This window comes from Heterocephalus glaber, unplaced genomic scaffold (genome assembly GCF_053883595.1).
Source record: "Heterocephalus glaber isolate CG9 unplaced genomic scaffold, H.glaber_assembly_v1.0 deba00001447, whole genome shotgun sequence".
NCBI lineage: Eukaryota > Metazoa > Chordata > Mammalia > Rodentia > Bathyergidae > Heterocephalus > Heterocephalus glaber.
In genome coordinates, this window is record NW_028258299.1 from 2776613 (window position 1) to 2799396 (window position 22784).

The 22784-nt window shown below is 46.7% G+C and overlaps 1 long non-coding RNA gene across 1 annotated transcript; it reads right to left on the minus strand.

Annotated features, from left to right (window-relative positions):
• Positions 1-18238: 18238 nt before the first annotated feature.
• LOC147827361 (uncharacterized) lies at positions 18239-21835 on the minus strand. Its single transcript, XR_015452513.1, has 2 exons — positions 21270-21835; positions 18239-19510 (listed from the first exon to the last, which is right to left on the minus strand). It is a non-coding gene; the product is annotated as an uncharacterized LOC147827361 (long non-coding RNA).
• Between the last annotated feature and the right edge of the window lie 949 nt (positions 21836-22784).

Sequence of the window (22784 nt, forward strand, 5' to 3'; positions counted from 1 at the left end):
TGAAGAACTCGTATAAGAATAGCAGGAATTCAATAGTAAAATAAGAGAGGGAAAATCCCAACCCAGATAAAAAGAGAAAAGTCTTGGAGCAAAACATCACAAATGAAGGTCGCCAAATGATCAATAAACACAGCTTCAACATCATTAGTTCTCATGTCAGTATCAATCAATAGCATATCAATGCAAATTTAAGTCTTCATTTGCTGGAAGTTCATACCCATTAGAATGGTTAAAATTAAAAAGACTACGGCCATGAAATGTTGAAGAATGAGGAGCAAGCTTGTGGCTGGAGTTCAGAGTGGTGCAGTTGTGTGAGAACGCAGCCTGGCATTCTCTCATGAAAGGTAAAGGACTCTCCTGGGCTTGCTCACACAGAGATGCGAGCATATGTCCACAGGAAGACAGTGTGAGTATGTGTAACACCTATTCTTATAATAAAATCCAGAAACATCCCAGAAGCCCATTGCCAGGAAAACAGCTCAGCAGATACTCGTTATTTCTACAACGGAAAATGACTCAAAAGTAAAACATGACTCCACGCTGATACACGCTGCAATACAATGAATCACACACACAAAAAAGCGAGCTAAAAGAAAGGCTACCCCAGAGAGCAAATATTGCATCGTTCCATTTGTTTGTTCTAGAACAGACAGAATTAGAGTTAAAAAAAGAAGAAAGAAAACAAACCAGAGAAATGGCAGGGGAGGGATGGACCAATTGCAAGAGGCAGGAAGAAAAGTTTTGGATGAGGACAAAGCTGCATTACACAGTTCTGCATGTGGGGATCGCATCCAAGGATACACTCCAGATTTGTATTTCTCCTTTCTTCCAGCATTTAAAGAGTATTTTTTATTTCTGGAAATTCATGATTCATTTATGATGAATATAAAACCACAGTGTTAGTGTACTTGTTATAACGATAACAGGGCTGCTCAGGTGCAGAGGAATGGAAAACCCTTGGCTGCTGTGGATGGAATGTAAAGTGGAACAGCAGCTGTGCAAAACAGTGTTGTAGTTCTCCAGAGGATTAGATAAAAACAGAACTGCCATGAGATCCGAGGCCTGTACCCAGAAGGAAGTAGGAGAAGACCAGAATTGGGGTGTGGAAAGATCAGTTGCACACCACACCCGCTGCACCACTACTCCTGACCCAGTAATGAATCCAGTCTGGCAAACATGTGGATAAAACTGCGGAATGTTACAGCGAGTGAAAGAAGCCAGTTACAGGATGAATAGTGCATGATTCTGCTTCTATCTAGAATACTCAGACTCATGGAAATGGAGAGCAGAATTTTGCGGAATTTTAGTGACAATAAAATCCACCGAAAAACAGAGCTGTGTGTTAGTCTGGGCTCTCCAGAGAAACTGAGTCATATAACATTACTGTGAGCAATTGGCTCATGTAATTATGGAGCCAGAGCAGTCCAAGATTTACAGCCAACAGCTGAGCCAATGGTGCAAGTTCCAGTCTAAGTCCAAATTCGAAGGCAAGTGATGACCGAGGTCCCAGAGTGAGGACACTCAGAGAGAGAATTCTCTCCTGCTCTGCTTTTGATTCTCTGAGGCCGTCACTGAACTGGGTGATACCCGCCTACAATCAGGAGGACCTTCTGCTGCACTCAGCCCATCAGTTCACATATTAATCTCATCCAAACACTGTCACAGACACACGGAAGCCTCATCCACCCTGGGATTAGGGCGCCATGTGGCCCGGTCAGGTTACACATAACGTGGAGTGGCCTGAGCCCGAGCCTGTCTTCAGCGCTCCATCCCCAGTGCTGGCTGGGACCACAGAACCCTCAGTGCTCTCTGGGCATCTGCAGCCCCTGCACCTGCTCTGCCGGATGCTCTGTGGTCTCCTCCACACCACATCTCCTTTGTGCCTCCAGCCCTGAAGTTTCCACAAAGCCTGGATTGTGTATCTGCATCTAACACTACTATGTGGATGTCTAAAAGGCTCCCCAGCAGCCTTTCCAAAAGGAACTTCCAGCGCCCATTCGAAGCCCACTTTTCCAGGGGTCTCCCTCACTAACAAGTGGGGCTGCCCCTGACTGGGTTGGACCCCAGACTTCCTCATATATTGTACCCCAACCCATCAGGAGATGCCAGACAGATCTCTGACCTGACTCCCAGGCCTTTGGGGTTCCAGCCTGCTCCGAGCCCCATCTGGCCCCCTCTGCACTCTTCTGGTACAGACCCCTAGTTTTCCTGTCTCCCCACTTCCACCCCATCTCCCCTCACACATGGTTTGTCCTCAGCCAGCAGCTGGGGCCAGCAGCCTTATTAAACAGCACCAGTTGTCATGATGGCACCTTCCTCTGTGTCTTCCAGTGACTTCTGTCTCCCTTGCATGGGACCCGGGCTCCTGGCCATGGTCTAGAGCCATCACAGGTCTGGCCCATGGTAGCTCCTGGTCCTTTTCGCTGCTCCTCCTTCCTCTACCCCAGGCTCTGCCCCAGGCAGAATTGGCTCCTCCCTCGCCACATGTCCACAGTCACCATCCTCCCCTCTGCCAGAGCTATCCTGCTTCAGCTACCCCAAAGTCCACCTCCCCAAGGCCCCGGACTCCACTCTCCTCTTTCTCTGTCCTTCTACAAAACAGCTGCCTTGATCTAGCTTCTCCTAGAAGCAGACACCTGGACTAGACTAAACTCTTATGTTTAATGACCATGCTTTAATAAGGGAGTTGTGCATAAAAGAAATGGAATGGGGGACTAAAAGATAGAGAAAGGCTAAGCTCAGGGTGATGCAGTTCTAACCCTGGTCCAGGGTAGCAGCTGAGGGAAAGCCAAGGCTGCCTGGAGGACCAGGATGGTTTCAACACAGCTGCTGGACATTTGGCAACAGACTTGCCTCAGACCCCTGCTGCTTTGGCCTTTGACCTGGTGCAAATGTAAGGCACAGCCTCAGGGTCTAGTCTGTCTTGCTCCCTGCAGCAGGAGGAACATCCTCAGGGCTCACAGAGTCCAACAGTCCACACTCTGTCCATGCTCCTAGCCACTGTCTCCCTTCTGGAAGGCAAGCAAGGTGAGGGACCTGTTCTCTTCCTTCCAATCCCAGCACTGGGAACAAGGCTGGACACACAATTGAAGTGCAATTGAATTTTTTGCATGAACAAATTAATGGATGGATGGATGGATGAATGGGTGGGTGGATGGATGGGTGGATGGATGGGTGAGTGGACGGGTGGATGGGTGGATGGATGGATGGATGGATGGGTGGATGGATGGATGGATGGATAGGTGGATGGGTGGATGGGATGGATGGGTGGATGGATGGATGGATGGATGGATGGATGGATGGGTGGATGGATGGATGGATGGATAGACTGGTGGGTGGATGGGTGGATGGATGGATGGGTGGATGGATGGGTGAGTGGACGGGTGGATGGGTGGATGGATGGATGGATTGATGGGTGGATGGATGGGTGAGTGGATGGGTGGATGGGTGGATGGGTGAGTGGATGGGTAGATGGATGAATCCAGGAAGGCCTCCTCTGTCACCCTCTTTGGATCCATAGAGCACTTCATAACACCTCCCTTCGCATAGCATTTCATCATATTTTTCTTCTCTAACTAACTCAGATGTGGAAATTGAGTCCAGAGCCCTAGCCACCTATACTTAACTCTTTGGTACCAAAAGCCTCTCAGAGAGCGAGTGTCTGCTCAGTGCATCTCTGCTGGTCCTCGTTTGATCTTCAAGATCCCACGTAAGCAAAGGCAGGATTCAGTGGTGCCTCCGGGAATGGGAAGTGGGTATTGACACATTTCACCTACTAAACCATCCTCAACTCTCCTTACCTCTGCTCCCCCTCATGTCTCACCTCCCACCATCCCTCACCCCACCTTGGAGGAGCCAGCAGAGACAGGCGGGGAGGGAGCGGGGCTGAAAGCCAGAGCCAGAGACACCCCTGCCACGGGCAGCCCACTCTGAGCCCCAGCTTCCTTGGGCCAGCATCCAGCATCCACCTGGGCGGTGTCTCCACGGACCTGGTGGTATGACATTCTCCCCTGAGCGGCTCCCTCCCTCAGTGGTGCTCATGCCTGGCCTCACGGACCCACTCACCTTGAACTTCGGGATGGCAAAGCAAAGCCAGTGAACAGGTTAATATCAGGACACTGCCTCAGAATTCTGAAATAGGAGCTGCTCAGAAAGTGGTTATGGTTAGTCATTATTATTATTTTTTCTTTTTTTGATACCGGGGATTGAACTCGGGTCTTTGCGCTTGTGAGGCAGGCAATGGAACCACTGAGCTAAATCCCCAGCACGATTAGTCATAATTATTAATAACAAAGTCAAAGGGAGTGGAGCCGAAATGCCCAGTGCCCTACTGATTGATAGATTGCCACATCTCTTTGCTATTTGCTAATGCCATTACTTTTACAGCTTAATCTTCCTGTAGCCATTTTTCAATAATCAGGGAAGTTAAATTAAATTAAATTAAATTAAATTAAATACAACTCTTTGCTATGAAGTACAGCACCTTGCTTACACTGCTCTTACAGCAGGATATTGACTCAGGGGAAGTGAGTTCTTAGGTTTCCAGCGCTCGAGCCCCAACTCTTCGTGATGACGTCACCCCCACAAAACACACACTCTGCCCAATTGAATAAAGCTCACAGATTGTGACATGTACTCAAGTCAGTACCGCAGAGCCTGTGTGTCTCACTGGAACCCTTTCCTTACGTTAATGTTGACAAACCGGGAAACGGCAGGACCCTCATAAATCACAACCAAGGCCATATCAAACTTTTGGGAATAACATGTTTGGCCAGATGTGAAAAAATGCCTGCTTCTCACCATACCTTCGAGCTTCCTGCACTTTGTGATGCAACAACACAATCTAAGGCAGCTCTTTGGGTTTTGTTGCAATGTTTTGGAGACGTGGAATTTCTTTTCCAATAAAGGATAATACACATTGGGATTTGTTTGGGAGTAGCTTACTTCTGTACAGAGCTCTTGTGCAGGAAAAAAAGAAAGAAAAGATGGCCAATACCTCACTCACATCTGTGGTTTCCATAAGGGAGGCTTTAAAGATAGTACCATACAAAGAGTGTAAAAATAAATTACGGAGGCTTACAAGCTATTCGTCTGAGACAGTAGCACCATCTGCTTTAAGTAACATTTATTTTCCTGAAAAAAAAATATGTTCTAAAACTGAATAATGTCCGTGTAGTCTAAATATTTGCTTTCCATGAGCATCCTGGGAGTGATATGCAAACGTCCCAAGAATTCAGAAGGCATCACCAAATATTGAAATGGAAAGAAACAAAGTTACTCTACGCGGCAGTGTGTTCGATTGCTATGTAAATGGGGAAGCGTTATTATTTATTGCTGTTTCGGCTCTGACAGTTGGAAATATTGCAGAATCAAAAGACATCTGTTGAGTGTAACAGGACTGTCTCCAAAGCTGCAGTTGGGATTGAATCTTGTTATTTCTGGACCCTTGGGTACAGGCGCGAACTCACTGTGAGAAGCAAACTGCTCTGAGCTCTTTGCAGCCACTCACTTGGCACAAGTTGAACACTCCAGGAGGGTGTGCCAGGGTGTTATGCATTAACTCCAGCTGGTGGCTGACGTGTGGATTCTGCTCCCCGCTACCTGATTCAGAAGGTCAGATTCTGCCAGTTGACTATGCTATTCTGTATGCTGAGTAGACCTTCAGGATGTTTGGGAGCTGTTCAATAGCCCAGGCTGCTGATGCACAGTCCCATCTCTGTAATTTACTGGTGTGGCTCAATTTTCTTCATCTGTACAATGGGAGTAATGGCATTTCCCATGCTGTAGAGTTGTTCAGAGAACTGAATCAATGTAGTTCAGGTGCATAGTGTCTGGGTTACTGGGATGCCTGTTCCTACCCTGTTCCCCCGGTTCATGTCAAAGGTCTAGCAGGGTTCAGAGGAAGTGTAAAGTGAATACTACATCACAAGCATCTTACCACATGATGTGAGGCATTCAGTGAAGAGATTATTCAATGACTTGGGGCTGCAGCCTTTAAATTTTTCGCCATGGGGTCACTTCTCCCATTATCTTGCTTTATTCTTTGGTATTTCAAATCTGTCAGGCGTAGTTGCACCAAACTCCTGGTCTTAACTCTCCCAGAGGCACCTACTCACCTTCCCCTCTCTGGCGTGGGACAAAGCAAGTTCAGTGGGGATCAACAAACTCCATCCTACACGGCCTGACCACTCCACACCATCTGCCATCCATGACCCGAGAGAGGGCGGCAGCTTTCCACACGCTAAGAATGCACTAGGAGGTTCCATTTAACACACAAGTCCTCTCTGATAAATGCCTATCTCACCTGCACACTACATCCTCAGTATTCAGGAAACACACACTTGTGCCCAGAGTGGTGTTATTATTGCTCTTTAAATTATTGTTATAGTTGTTAAACCCACTTCATTAATGATTCCCACAAGCACACCAGCTAGTACACTGGTGGCTTAATTGTCAGGAAAATTTATGAGCTCTTAAAGGTCCTCATTCCTAAGAATGACTCATTTATTCTCCTGGTTTGTTAGGTAAAGATGAGGAAAGAATTGCACCGTCAGGAGATGCAGAGCAGGGTGCCCCTGGGAGAGCAGCAGCCGCACATTGAGGAAGCGCAGTCCTGATAGGTCTGCTGCCTGCTTTTGCCTGGGCTCCTAAACCGCAGTGGTCTTGTCAGTCCCAGGGCCCTTCAGGTGGGCATTTAGCCCAGGATTGGCAAGTTATGCTCCTAGGCTGCCATGGTGATGTCACTGTGATAGTGCCCACAGGGCAGGGAAGGGACAGGGGGTACCATAGCAAATGCCTCACAGAGCCCAGCTCCCTTCCCCCCTGGAGGGTGGAGGTGCAGAGGATGGGGAGCCCCGACAGCAATCAGCAAGCAAGCTAGGTGTTTCTGGATCTGTGTGGAGATGACAAGGCTGATAGTGGTGTCAAAAAATTTGGAGAAAGTCTTTCTATTGCCATAAGACCAGGAGCCCAAGAAAGCCTTGGATTAGTCATTTTGCCATCACTGGGACTCAATATCCAACATGCACAACTTAAAGGAGGACCGATTTGTTTTTCCTCACAGTTTTAGAGGGTTCAGTCCATGGCCAGCTGGCTCCAGGGAAGAAACAGTATGGCAAAAACATAGGGCAGAGGACAGCTGCCTACCTCCTAATAGTCCATTCAGCTGTGAGCTCATTGATGGGTGAATCCGCTGATGAGCACCGCACCTCCATGATCCAATCACAGTCCAAAGCCCCACCTCTGAACACATGAGACTTTGGGGAGACACTCCAGTTCTAAACCCTAACAAGCCCTTAGCGACGTGGGCTAAGAAGACAGACATCAGACTGAACATGGCTGTGGCAGGGACAGAGCCCAGTGATGGTTTGTACAGAGGAAGATGAGCTATGGAGAGAGAGAGAAATCAACAGCCTCAGGAGAAAAAACAGAAAAACTTAGACTGGAAGCAGAAGGACAGGAAAAGCAGGGACAGGAGTGGGTGGAGACAGGGATGATGGCTGGCAGATGGCACAGTGGCAGAGCACAGGCAGAGGCTGGGGGGTTTCCAGGGCTTCAAAATGAGGAGGGAGGGGGCAGAGTGCAGCCCCAACCAGCAGGCGACACAGGGCAGACTCAAGGGCCACCCTGCAAGGGGGGATCCGGGGCACAGGCAGGCAGGCCAAGATGAGATGACACCTGGACAGGAGGCATGGTGAGAACAGAGCTGATGGCCGTGACTTTGGGCCCTCGCTTCAGGTCAGTGTCACCCGGTGTGAGACGAGGACCTCCCCCTTTGAGTATTTGATGCCGGTTTCTGAAGAACCACTTGCTGTTGAGAACCTAGCCTGTGGCCAGCACCAAGCACAGACTTACATAGGCGTGTGTCGCTTCATGAGGGGGACATGTTCTGAGAAATGCTTCATAGGGTGACTTTGTTGTTGAAAAACCATCAGAGTGGGCACTTACACAAACCCACACAGTGCAGCCCATTACACTCGTAGGCACATGATGTGTAGGTCTGTTGATGATCTCAGCCTGATGCTCCACGCCTAGGATAAGCACAACAGCACCAGATAAAATCAAGCACAAGAGAAGATGTGGTCAAGAGATGAAGTAAACAAGAGATGCATGAGGCTTCTGCCGGTGGAACACACAGGATTTTTCACAGTGGATTTTTTTACATGTAGGGCTGCATTTGAAATAAGTGATCAACAGTAAGAAACGAAGTTGGAGATCATCATCGAGGACAATGTATGGCACACAACTGTGTCTGCCTCACTTGTATATAACCAGAGCACAGCAGGTTTATTCACACCAGATGACCATAAGCACATGAGGAGCACTTTGCACTGTGATATTTTGATAGCTAAAACCTCGCAAGGCAATAGGAATGTATCAGCTCTATTCTAATCTTATGGGACACTCCTATTGACAGAAATGGTGTCATGGGCCGAATGATGTGGCACACATGATCCCTGGCCCAGGCAACAGTGTGCTCTCAGCCAGTGTCTATGGCACAAAACAGCTCCCTAAGCATCAGGACTGTCTGAGCGGCAGACAGTGGATGACCTCGATGGTACAGTCCACCCCTTTTGATCAGGGCCAACAGAAAAACCCTTGTTCCTGTAGGCTAGGTTCTGGAAATCCCCACCCTTGCTCTGAGCAGGCCAGCCTAGAGGCAGACAGAGTGCCCTTCCAGAAGCAGCACTGCTGGACTGCGGCCTTGGGGTAGCTCAGAGGATGTGTGTGACCATGGAGCATGTGTTAATGCTTGCTGCTTAGATTCTATTTGTTTCTGTCTGGAAAGTTTGTGGATTCCATTTCCTTGAGCACTTCCCATGGCTTAGATTCCATGTAGTGAAAAATTAACAACAACAAAAGTCAAGAAAGAGGTAGGATTAGATCTGTCCTCTGAAGGTTGTCCTACTATCACTGGTGCCATGGTCCTTCACCTCCAAGGCAGGCTGAGCACCAGCTGGATGCACAGGGGAGGGTACCTGGCTGCAGCTGGCAGGAGGAGCCCATGGGGGAGGCCGTGAAGGGAGAATGATGGCCTTCAGCAATGCCCAAGTAGTGATGGTACCACCAGGGTGGAGGAGGAGGCTGCATCCAGCCAACGCTGCTGCTTTCTCCCACAGGAACATCCTGGCCCAGGGTGCCCCTCTTCTGTGGGCCAGAGAGAAGCAGGGAGAAGAAGGCACCTCTCACACCCACCCTACCCCTGATTTGAGGACCTCTGGGGAGACTGGGCATGATGTCTGCAGTTCAGAGAGGACGCCTGGCAGAAACAAAACTGATGTAGTCAGAGATGAGGAAGCTGTGCTGAATGCCTAACTCTGAGCGACCAGTAATAGGACTCTGAGAATATCCCGCAGGTAAACCTAAATGGCTCAAAGTAAGACACACTCCAAAGACACAAGGGAGGGAACAGTGCCAGACTCAGCAGGTGGGGATGGGAGAGCTGGGAGAGAAGAGGCATGGACAGCTGACCAGGATAACAACACTTTCTTAAGCAACACTGAGCTGAGATGTCTACAGTGTCCCACTAGGAGGCAATTGGATGTCAGTGACAGAACCCTTCCATGGAACTGTTTCTATTTTTGCTCCTTGTCACATAGCCTCACACACTTGTGATCTCTGGTCACATCAGTGTGCATGTTCCATGATAAGATCATGGGTTTTGAAACTGGGCACCAACTGGATGCACAGGGGAGGGTACCTGGCTGAAACCAGGTGGCGATGTCCCAGCTGTGTTGCTAACCTGTTCTGGGATAATGGGAAGTGTGCTTAGCTTCTCTGATCCTAATAACTTTCTTACAGGTCGAGTATTAAACAAGATTGAATACTGGTTCTATACCAGATATGATACCAGTTGGTCAATGAACGATGGGTATTTTCTTCCCTTTCTCCCTCTTCTTATCACCATTGCTGTTAAATCTGAAGTGAGGACCCTCGGGTTGTTCGGGTCAGGTGACCCTGCTTATGTTTTAAGCCTGTTCCACTGTCGGGTTGCCCAGGCCAGGTCAGCAGTTGCTCTGGCTCTGTAACGAGGCTCATGCTTGTCCGCTCCTGCGTGTAACAGTCTGTGTGAGCTTGGTGGTGGTCTGTGACCAAGCCCAGCATCGGGGCCACATGGCTTGTGAGATCCCACGAGCCCCATACTCAAAAGGCCCATGCACTTGGAAAATGTTCGCATCATCATCTACAAACCCGTATAATATTTTTTTAACAGAAGACCCTCCATTTTCTTTTTTTCCATTTAGTTTATTGGTACATTTTAGGTGTACAATACAGTTACATTCATCGTTGGGATCTCGTACCTTTGCATGACGTATCTTAGTTCTTATTTTTTTCCCCATTCCTGCACCGCCTCCACCCTCCCCTATTTACAAAGACTTTGTTTCCATTTATTCCCTTTTCTCGTATTTTTTCTTTTCTCTTCTTTCCTTCTCCCCACCCCTTCCACTTCCCCTACTCCTTTAGACCTTTTCTTCCTATTTCACCATCTCAATTATACATTTTGATCCTTATTTACACTTCTGGTTTTTCACACCAGAGAAACTATTCGGTATTTACACATGTGTGTCCTATTTATTTCACTTAAGAGTATGGCCTCAATATGCATCCATTTAGCTATAAATGTCTCTACTTTCTTGTTCTTTATGGCTGAGTAGTACTTATTTTATATATATAAAAAAAATCTTTATCCAGTCTCCAGTCCATGGGCACTTGGGCTGTTTCCAAGCTTTAGCTATTACAAACTGTGCCGCTATAAACATGGGTACATGTATATCACTGTGGTATGATTCTTTTCTTTTGGGACGATGCCCAGCAGGGGAATAGCTGGGTCAAATGGGACCTCTAGCCCTAGTTCTTTGAGGTATCTCCATACTGATTTCCACAGTGGTTGCACCAGTCTGCACTCCCACCAGCAGTGGAGCAGGGTTCCTCTTTCCCCACAGCCCCGCCAGCATGTGTTATTGGCTGATTTCTTGATAGCAGCCATTCTTTCTGGGGTGAGGTGGAATCTCAGCACTGTTTTCATCTGTATCTCCTGAATGACCAGTGATGTTGAACATGTTTTCATATATTTATTTGCTGCTTTTACTTCTTTCAGAAGACCTTGCATTTTCATTCACATGGGGCTCCCCTAACTGTATGTGATACATGATCTTTTAGACCCACCTCCCACAGCCAGGGAGAGCAAAGGCAGATCAAGTAAGGAAGCCAAGGAGAAGCCAGCTGATGAAAACCACAGACTCACATAAGGTCGCAGAGCTTTGTAAAACTTGTGGTAAAATACATATAAGATAAAAGTCACCATTTTAAAGGAGCCACTCAGTGGCATTAAATATGTTCACTCTGTTGCGCACCAGTTGCCACTACCTACTCTCTCGAAAATGTTCATCACTCCCCACAGAAACCCTATGTCCTTTATGTGCCAGCCTCATTCCGCTCCACCCTGGCCCCTTCCCCCTGCAACCACCAACCCACTTCCTGTAGGAAAGGGTGATATTTAGGCATCAGCTGCATGGGAGACAGAGAGCTGGGACAGACGTATTTCTGGCTATGTCTCCATGGCTGTTTCCAGGAGAGATCAGCACTAGTTTTCGTGGATGACCCACTAAAGAAAATGTGCCTGACCAATGTGTGCAGGTGTCTCCTGGCCTGTTGAGGGCAGGAATAGTAGAAAAAGGCAGAGGCAGGGCAATTTCTCTCTCCTTGAGCTGACCTCAGACACTGAGGCCTTCAGACATTGGACTCCAGGACTTAAACCAGTACCTCCCTCAGGCACTGTTGTGGAGCTCATTCACCAGCTGGGAGGCTCAGAGTTCTTACCCCATTAAGGTAAAAGTCATCAGCTCAAGAACACCACTGCATGGTCATTACTGTCCTCATCAGTACACTACTGCCATTGTAACAAAGGTAATAGCGATGATGATGACGAGGAGGAGGAGGAGGATGGCAGTAATGGTGATGACTATGATGAGAGCTACCCAAACCAAGAAGACACAACTACAAAATGCTGAGCCTCAATCAGAGCTTCAGCACTAAGCCGTGTGTTGAATCCACTGCTTCTGATTCTAGAGACTGTGCCTCCCCTGTCACCTGGCTAGGAGTCCCAAAAGATCGAGGATGGGATCAGGTTAAGGCCATGCAGCCAGAGAGAAATCATAAGCCAAGGTCTGGAGGAAGAAAGGGGAGGACAAGTGGGATGGGTGGAGAATATAGGAGCTGAGCATGGCAGGTAGGTGGGAGCCACATTCTGGGCTCTTTTTTCTTTTTTCTTTTTGTTTTGGGGGATCGAACTCAGAGCCTTGTGCTTGCAAGCCAGGCATGGTGCTACTGAGCTAAATCCCCAGCCTCCTGGGCTCTTCTTTGCCCATCCTTAGAGTCTGGACCACAGCCTGCAGCATCTGGAAGCCTTTGAATGGATCTTCACAGGATCCAAACTGCTCTGTGGACATTTTGGCTGGAAAGAAAGATTGTACAGAACAAGAGAAGGCAAGCTGAGTGGCTGCAGACTCCTGGGGAAGCACTGGGACCTGGGAACATCCTTTTTCTATCACAGAAGCACTGATTTGTATCATCTTAAAATAACTACAAAGCTTTGTCTGGAACCCCGCTATGGGTGCCTCCCAGCATTTGCAAACAACGGCTCATTAGGTTTTGTCCTTTATCCACCTGCCTGTGGATCAAATGGAATAGGCATAGTTTGATACCCACAGCTGCCCAGAGAATTCTTTCTTTCCTAGGCCTGAGAGGAGGTGGGGGAGATAGTCACAGGGGATGACATTGTCCCCAGCACTGGTGGGTCTGGATCAGTGGCAGCAGCACAGGAGCAAGAGCCACCTCCAGTCACCAGGAACAGGGGCCTGGACAACAGATAATGTGCTAGCCACATGGCTCCTGCAATGCAAAGTAGTATTTGTTATAATTTTCTGGCAGGAAACACAGATGTCAAAGGAGACAAAGAATCTGCTTTTCCACAGCCATCTTTTCTGCTGCAAAAGCCCACTCTGAACCAAGCTGAAACTTTAAGGACCCTGGAACCTGAGGACTCTTCTTAGGAATAGCCAGACAATCATGACAAATGTCCTTGAGAACCACAGAAATGTTGGGGTTCAGAGCAACACTGTACGAGGGAGAGAGATAAAAGGGGGATGTGGGGATGAGTTTGCCCCTGGGGATGCGACCTGGGGATGCGACCTATAGGACGGAGAATGTTCTGATTCTCTGTGGAGCAAGATGACCTGATAGTAAGGGAGCAGCTGTGGGATTACAGACCCAGGAGGCTGCCCCATACATTCCCACCCTGTGTTCCCAGCCTGGCCACTTCTTGCCTTCATGACCTCTGGAAAATCATTTTTCTTCTCTGATCCTCAGTTTCTACATTTGTAAAATGGCTCTAAAGCTCCTGGGTCTCTTCGAATATTAAATGGACAAATGATGCAAAGCCCTTAGCTGAGGCTGGCCATTATGACTCCTATGTAGATGCCCCACCAGAGCCTCTTGAGCATTTCAGTGGTGCTTTGGGGAGGTGGCTGGATGATGGGAGTGTGACACTGGATTAGTCCCCTGATTGGTCTAGCATAATTCTAGGTGTGGCTGAATGGATTTACTAAAGATAAAAGCCCCACCCAGGGTGTGAGTGGCACCAATCAAGAGGGTTTTAGCCTGGATGGGATATAAAGGGCAAGACAGAAGGAAGTCTGCTGTCTCCTGTTTGCCCTGCCATGGACTGCTTCTCCTCTGCAATGCCCCTCTGCCATGCCACACTGCCTTGGCTGACTATGGACTAAAACCTTTATAAACTGTGAGCTAAAATGAACCTTTCCTCCTTTAACTTGTGGGTGTCAGGTATTGTGTCTCAGCAATGAGAAAGTAACTAAGACCCTGGCCCACTGTGAGTGAGGGCTGAGGGGCACCCACAGGACAGTCAGAGGGTTCTTACAGGATTCCGTGTTAATTGTTTTTCAATCTCTAATAACAACATTGTAAACCTTTAACTTATTATTATTTTCTTGAAGTGGCTAACATTTGTCATGTTTCTTTTGCTGTTTTATGTTCTTTTAGATCTCTTTCTAGAAACCAAATTTTAGCATTTTTTTGCTTTAATTTGAATCTTAACTCCTTCACAATATTGAAATTATATTTTCTTTCATTCCCACTATCTTAGTGCATCTAGTTCTCTATTTCTCTCTCTCTTGAATTTGTTCTATGAATACAACTTCTTTTATTTCACATTTTTCTTCCAGAAGTTTGGAATATCTGTATCCTAATTCTAGTAAACTAGTAATTGCCTTGAAAATTTTGGCCTAACATACTTCTATATGCCATTTAAATTACTTATACTTTGGCTTTGCCTATAAGAGAAACATGCAATATTCAAGCTCGTGTGTCTGATTTATTTCACTTATCATTGTGGTCTCAAGGTGCATTCATTTTTCTACAGATGACTCAAGTTTATCCTTCTTATGGCAGAGTAGTACTCCACTGTGTGTAAACACCAGATTTTCTTTATCCAGTCATCTGTTGATAGGCAGTTTCCAAGAGTTAGCTATTATGAGTTACGCTGCTATAAACATGGGTGTGCATGTACCACTCAAATATGATGACTTTAACTCTCTCTGTAAGATACCTAGGAGGGGAATAGCTGTGACAAATGGAATTTCTAATTTTAATTTTTTGAGGAATCTCCACATTGATTTCCATAGTGGTTGTGCTAGTTTACATTTCCACCAACAATGTAGAAGGGTTCCTTTCTCCTGGCAGCTGTGCCAGCATTTGCTATTATTTCATTGACTAATAAAAGCCATTCTTGCTGGAGTAAGATGGAAGATCTAGGTTTTAAGCTTTTACAAATTTTAGTCCCAGACTTTGTAAATGTTTCTCAATGGCTCTTTTTAATTCTTACAATACAATTTTATTCGTGATAGAGATAACAGCACTGGTAATATTTTGAAAGGTGTGAATGCAATCACACTGCTCTTCTCTTTGTCTAGAACTTTTTCCTGCTTCCTTCTTGCCAGAACTTTGGCTCCTCTGATGTGCATGCCAGGCAACTTTTCCTTTAGGAACATTTTATAGGTGGTATAATTTTTTTTAATTGTGCATATTTGAAGATTGGTGTGCCCTCTTTTTCACAGACCACTTGATTTAATACACAATTCAAAATTCAAATTCTTTCTCCCTGCAAATTTGGACATATTGTCTCAAATATCTTTCAGATTTTGTGTTGAAAATTATAAATCTGATGCCAATCTAATTCTTACTATTTTGAAAGTAGCCTGATTTTCCTCCATACATTTTTAGGATTGGCTTTTTTAGGCTTGAATTTTGAATTTTGGCTTATATTCAGGGTCAAAACGTAAACTAGATAGACATGCTCAGTACTGTGGACCCCTGCAAGTGACATAGCTTGTGATGCACAAGTCCCTTGTATGAAATGCCATTATACCTGTGTGTACATGCATGTATACATATTCCCACATGGCTTAAGTCTCCTCTAGGTTACTTACCATATCTGGCAGTAGGTCAGAGATATGGAAATAGTTGCTACACTGTATTGTTTATGGAATGATAACTAGGAGAAAAGAGTATGTGTGCCCAGTACAGACACGATTTTTTTCAAGTATTTTTTGTCCACAGCTGTTTGAATGTAAAAATGTGAAAGCTGTGGACCTGCAAAGCCAAATGGACGTTTAAAATGTATGTTCACAATGTACTTAAAAAGGAACATGCTTTAATAAAAACGTACACTTACACTGTTTATGCTTAGCCTTCAATAATTTCCTTAGAATCAATTCTGTCTTAACATCAGGCCATTTTCTTTTATTGCTTTCAATCAGACTTTGGTTTTCTCTGTTGTCACTTACCTGGATCAGTCATCATTGGGCAATTATTTGAGGGGGTTTTATCTATCATCCACTTCTCTTCATTTTTCTCTCTTTCTCTTCTCATTCTTGCACATAGGAGATCACCTCACTTTTCCTTCTGTTGTGGCTTGTGTCTAGCTGCCCCCCAAAGCCTCATGTGGTCACAAGTGGGGCCTTTTCAGAGGTCCCTGGATCTAGAGTGTGTGGAATTGATTCATGGTGAGATGCAAGGATCAAGGGCACACAGATTAAGGGCATGAGTGCTGCCTGTCCTAAGCAGCCTAGATAAGACAGAAGGGATAGACAGAGCTATAGTCATCCCTTGTTGCTTTGCTGCCTTCTGCCTGCCATGAACTGTTTTTCCTCTGCAATGCCACCCTGCCTTGGAGCCAGCTGATTATGGACTGAAACCTCTACCAACTGTGAGCTAAATAAACCTTTCCCCCTTTAACTTTGAACATCGAATATTTGTGCTGGCTTACTAAAAAATTGAATGCGAGTATTTTGTCTCAGCAAGGAGAGAAATAATTAAGACACCTTCCCAATTAGTTCCAAGTCAATTTTCAGTTCAGTCTCTACTCTGTCCATAGAGCATGCCTTTTATAAACTATGTTCTGAAGTGTTTGCTATCTCCTGTTTTTACTTCATGACAGCTTCTTATTTGGGGATGCCATATGTGCATGTTCGTCATAGGAGCACTCAACCTCAGAAAGTTGTCATTCCTCTGCAGATGTGACATATTTCTAGTCCAAATTCTAATAAGGATTCTATGGAACCTAACAAATGGATTCCAAAATTTATGCAGAAGTACAAAGAAGCAAGAATGGCAGAGATGGGGAAAAATGAAATGAAAGACTTTCCTACAGCTTTCCAGTCTTGCCAGAGAGCAGGATTCCCCATACCTTGCACAAGTTGGTAACTTGCCCAGATATAAAGTGTAGACAGCCTAGAACTAGACTCACAGGGGAAAATATGAGGGGACAGAGCAGAGACGGGGTACAGAGAGAATTCACAATAATAATACTGGCACAATTCATTGTCCGCATTTCAAAAAAAAGAAATAGCTATCCACCTCACACTGTTCTCCAAATTAATCTCAAATAAATTAAAATTTTAAATTTAAAAATAATTAAAATAAAATGCCATCAGAGAACTTTCTGAGCTGATGTATGAAAGGTGCTCTTGAACAGAGCCTCCCAAAATTAAGTAATTTTTAACAGACTGCTCATTTTCCAACTTGATCATCAAAATCTTCTGTTTCTCAAGACACAGCAGAGAAGGTTAAAAACTGAAAGATCCTTTCAACATGCATAGTTGAAAACAAAATGGATTCAGTATTTAGAATCTACTTCAGAAAATCTTTAAGTCAGTAAGAAAAGAGAGAAATGAGCCCATAGTGAAATGTGCAGCAGATGTGAGCCACAGTTTCCCGAAAGTGGACAGGCGTCTCCATCCAGGAAACAGGCAAAACACTGGCCTCCTCAGGAATGTGGCAGGGCACAGAGCAGACACACTGGCCCCAAGCGGAGGGCAGTGATGGGTCAGAGGATGAGCCAGACTGATGGCATTTGCACAGCTGCTTTGTCCCATGAAGCTGGGCAGCACAGGGTGGGGACCTGGCAAAGCACCTATGGGGACACTGTCAACACAGCACATAGAGGGGCACCAGGAGCCAGCACGGTTCGGGTTCATGAAAAACTGGGACTGACTCAAAGCTTCACGAACTGGTGAATGGACAAAGTAAAAGCAGTCTACTTACACCATCGAAGAAGCTACAGCCACACGGCGACATGCTTGGCCTGAAAGGTGCGGGATCATGAGCCAACATGCCCGTGTTGTGTCTCCAGGTGGGGCGAGCACAGACACACAACACAGGTGGAGCTTAGACGTGCCTGAGGCCGCATGTGGTGAGTAACTATTTTATCCTAATCACAGACACACACGGGTAGCAGTGCAGCAGCCAGGTGTGCACATGTGTGGGCTGATCACAACTTCCTGCCACACACAGGAAACGCCAGTGAGACCGTCAGGCAAAGCCACCACCAAGTGACCGGGGACCGCGTTTTGGAGCATCTTTCTCTTAAGAGAGGCAGGGAGGGATTTTTCTAAATGATCGTGTTACCTCCATATTCATAATAAATAATTTGGAAGGCACAAGAGCCAAAAGGAAGAAAATAAAGCTTTGCGTTATCCTGTGCCTTTTTCTCTTTTAAGTTTATTTTTGACAGATACATTAAATTATTAAAATGGCACATATATATGGGGTAGTACATAATGTTTTGATAGCTGTATAGATTTTACAGTGTTTAAATTAGGTTTAAGCAAATTTACCTTCTCAAACATGTATTTATTTATCTATCTGTCTATCCATTCATTCGTTTATTTTCAGCACTGGGAATTGAGCCCAGGGACTTCACACTAAACTACATCCCGGCCCTTTTTATTTTTATTTTACTTTTTTATTTTGAGGCAGGGTCTTGCTAAGTTGCTAAGTCGCCCAGGCTGGGTTCAAACTTCAGATCCTCCTGCCTTGGCCTTCCAGAGCACTGGAATTACAAGTGTGCACCACCAGGCCCAGCTCAGACGTTTACCATTTCTTTATGGTGAAAACATTCAAAATCCTTTCTTGTATTTTTTTCACTGCATCATCGCCTCACTGGGCAACACCGCCCTGGAACTTCTTGCTCCTCTCTGACCACTGACTCAGCACCGATCCTCAACATTCCCTCCCCCTCCCCAGCCTCGCTCCCTGGCCTCTGGTGACCACCTCTCTGTGGACCACATGTTTTAGATTTTGCTCCTGAGCCAGAGCACTCAGGCCTTGTGTTTCTGTTCAGGGAACCCCATGCAAGCGCTGTTTCCTCTCTGGACATCAGTCTGGATCCCAAGTACTTTTTCCAGTCTTGCAGGTATAGGGCTGAGGGACAGGCACCCAGGCTGAGCTGCATGGGGAGATGGAGCCCTCAGTGCCTGCGTCACCCTGCCCAGCTGGCCTCAGAGCTGTTCCCTTGTGCCCACGTGGCAGATGCTGCCCAGCAGGGTCCATGCCAGGTGGCCATTGTCCAGCTCCATCGGTGGGAATGCAGGGCACTGTCCAAGACAGAGTCCAGAAAATTGGAATTTTTGAGGACAAGATTTCCACTTAAGATAAAATTTAATGAGGTCTCTAGAGAAATTATTTGGGATCAGAGAGCTAAACTTGCCAACTAAACATAGTGTCCAAGATTCCAGTGGAAGTTTCTTTGCCCCTCCCTCCTGCTTAAACATTAAAGAACTGAAAAATCCTATTTTTCTTCGAGCTTCAGACAGAGCAAGCATTCATAAATATGCATTTTTTCCAACTGGAAGCATTAGGCCTTGTTACATCAAGTGGAACTAACTGAAAATTAATGATGGTTTTCAGAAAAAGCAAGATTATATACACAGAAGCAATTAAACACAAACCTATTAATTATTTAACAACTTGTTAATGAGTAGAACTTCAGCATTTGAGTTGCGGCTGCTCTGGCTCGTCCCTGCCAAATCACTTCCGTATCAGCCCTTCAAAGTCTGGCCGCAAGGAGAGAGAGAATTAGGGGGATTTTCACAGACGCGTGCCCCTTGCAGCAAGGAATCTGAGAAGCCAGTCACAGAGATGCCAGAGAACTGAGCTGGAAAGACAGCGAAGGAATCGTCTCAAAGTTAGATCCCCAAACCCAAGTACAGTGGAGTTTAATTTCACATTCAGAATATTTGTTGTGAGAAAGCAAATGTTCATGCTATTTCTATTTGGTACACATTGGTGCCTGTATATTAAGAATTTTAACAAGGATTTGACCCATTTTAAATTAATTGTGAATATTTTAGGTATGGTCAATACACAGAATGCGAAGTTTTTGAAACCACGGAAAGCTAAATCTTCACTTATGTATAGAACCTCAAGCTTTAAACCTAAAATATGTGCCTATTAAGTATTACCTGTTTGCTCAATCACTGCGGACGTTCAGTGTTCCCCAACTGTGTGTTACTGTCCTCAAGGTGGTGCTATTGGGAGAGATGAGGCCTAGAAGGAGGTCCTTAGGTCATGGGGGGGTGGGGTGTCCTTGGGTCATTGGAGGTGTGTCCTTAGGTCATCGGGGGCGTGTCCTTGGGTCATTGTAGGCGTGTCCTTGCATTGTTGGGGTGTGTCTTTATGTCACTGGGGCATGTTCTGGGTCACTGGGGGCACGCCCCCGAAGAGGATTCTGGGACCCAGTGTATTTTTCCTCCCCACTTCCTGCAATGAGGTGAGCAGTGTCGCTGTCTTGTCACAGAGCAACAGGACTAACCCATTCACCATGGACTGGAGCTTACAAAAGTGTAACTCAACATAAACCATTTCTCTCTGTAAGTTGATTGTCCCAGGCACTGTGTTATAGTGATGGGCAACTGACTACATGCAGAGGCGTGATGCTATGTCCAGCACAAAGAGACATTTTCATACTCAGCCGGAAAGGAGGAGCCTTCCAGGATCATGGACAGCAGTAGCTCAAGTCGCCAAGATACACTAATATACGGCTGGCTTTCTTCTCCCTCCTGCCTGAGTCCCTGTGGACATCGCAGTGCTTCACACTCCCCTGGGCCTTATTGGGGTGCAGAACACAGCCCCGTGCATGCGGTGGCCTCTGCACCAGAGACAGGGAGGACCTCAGAACCAAGGGCTCCCTGGCTTCTCCAGTCCTTCCATTGCCTGCCTGCCTCCTCCCCCAGGGCGAGGCCTACAAGCAGAACTCCTCCCCTGGAGGGATTCTAGAGCGGGGAGGAGGAGCTCTGCAGGAGAAGGGAAGAGGATTCAGTCAGAGCAGCAGAAAAGGACAAGACGACCTCATCCCCCGCAGGCGCTGGCTTCCACAGGGACACCATCTCCACTGCTTCCGTGTTTGCTCCTCTGCTCCAGCCAGCAGCCCCTGCTGGGCCCAGAAAGTGCCCAGCACCCTGCACGGCTCCCTAGAGCTTGCCCTTCTCTCCATCCGAGTCTCTGTTTCCACTTGACAAACGCCGGCCTTCCCTGACCCCACCTCTGCCCTGAGCACATGTTCCCATGCTGCACAGTGGAAGTGGTGCTTATTTTTCTTTCTTTCTTTTATTAGTTATATTGGTACATTTAAGGTATTACATGGTACTTGCTTCTAACCTGTGTGTTTCCTACGAGTTTTCTACACAGATATGTCCATACATGCATACATGTCTGTACATGTCTTTACATGCATGACTACATGTATATGACCACACACATACATGATTATACATTCACACAAACATGATACATGCCTATATGACTACAGGCATGACTATACACGTCTACACATACATGCATGCCTGCACATATCTACATGTCTACACAAACACACACATGTCTATACATACACACATATAGATACAGCCACTCACGCGCATGTCCCTCCACTGCTGCTGTCCTTCTGCTGTCAAGGAGGGGAGGGACCGTCCTGCTTCCTGCTGCCTCCCCTGCCCTAGCCATTCCACCTGGAACAGGCACTGCGTAAATGCCCCTCAGATCAAAGAAAGGGTAAAGATCGAGTACATTCATAAAACATTGACGAATGGATGATCATTTATTAATGACTGGATTCTTCATGAATGAATGAAGATCGATGACCCTGGATTGGCTAGAAGACAGCCTGGCACCCTGGAGCAGGCTTGCAGAACTAGAAAAAGATTTCCAGATAGAGTCTAAGCTGGGGAATGCCAGTGATTGACCAGAGAAAGACTGCGCCCCTCTTCCCCTTCTGCACCTTCTGAGCCCCAGGCTCCTCCCCGTACCCTGTCAGGCCCAGCCCTCTGAATTCAGGGTCTAGGAGTTCAGTCCACAGAGGCCCTCAGCACGGGCATCACCCAGGTGCTTGTGGGAAACAGAAACAGCTCCTTCGAGAGCCACCGAGCGGGAGCGGGTGCATCAACAAGGTCCCTGGCGACGTGTTTGCCAGGTTGCCTCAGCTGTACGCACACGGGCTCAGACTTGGACCCAGCCCACCCACCCGGCAGCCCACGGGGGCTGTGGGTTTGGCCCCATCTGGCAGCCGCACCTCACAGCCCTGACAGCAGAGAAGCCTGGCGGGAAGGCAGGAGGTGTTTGAGAGGCACACATGCCACTGCTCAGCAGAGAGCCGTGCCAGGCAAAACAGAACTAATCAATCAGCCAGGATGAGAATTTAAAGCAAAAAAAATTCTACATGCCCTTGGATTGGTAACAGTGGGTACTAAAGACGTGAAGCAAGCCTGAGCATTTGTGGAAAGCATCAGAGAATGTGGATCCCAAACTATAGGGTTCTAAGGGTGACCCCTGCAGGGGACTGGGATGCCAGGAAGCAGGAGACAGGAGGAGCTGGAAGGTTCAGGGGCCGCTTGTCCTCCTCAGAGGCAGGTGGAGGGGCTAAAGAGAGGAAGGAGCCAGGTTCCAGGGATGTGGCAGGGAAGGGTGTAGACATCTACATGGCAGGAGCCCCATGGGGAGAGGGAAGGTAAACACAGAAGCAGACTTTGAAAGTGGAGAAAAAAGCAAGAATTCCACAGACTCAAAAAAAAGGTATTACCAGCTGCAAAAGGCTCACAGAAAGCCCAGCTGGATAGACTAAAAATATAGAATAAAATATAATTGTGACCTAGACACATTGGAGTGAAACCCAAGATCATCAAAGGAAAGAGAAGAGGCTAAGAACATTCAAAGGGAAAGTACAGGTTACCTGCAAAGATACAGAATGAGATGAGGGACAGGATTTAAGAGCCTCAGTATTGAGACTGTGGTGTCCACTCAGGGGAGGAAAAAACGCTGGCTCTAGAACAGGGCGTGCAGGGAAGCCATCCATTCCATGTAGGTGGGACACACAGACACGCCCAGGCACTAGTACTTGCCAGTCAAAGACAGAGCCCACAGGCTGCAATGTATGA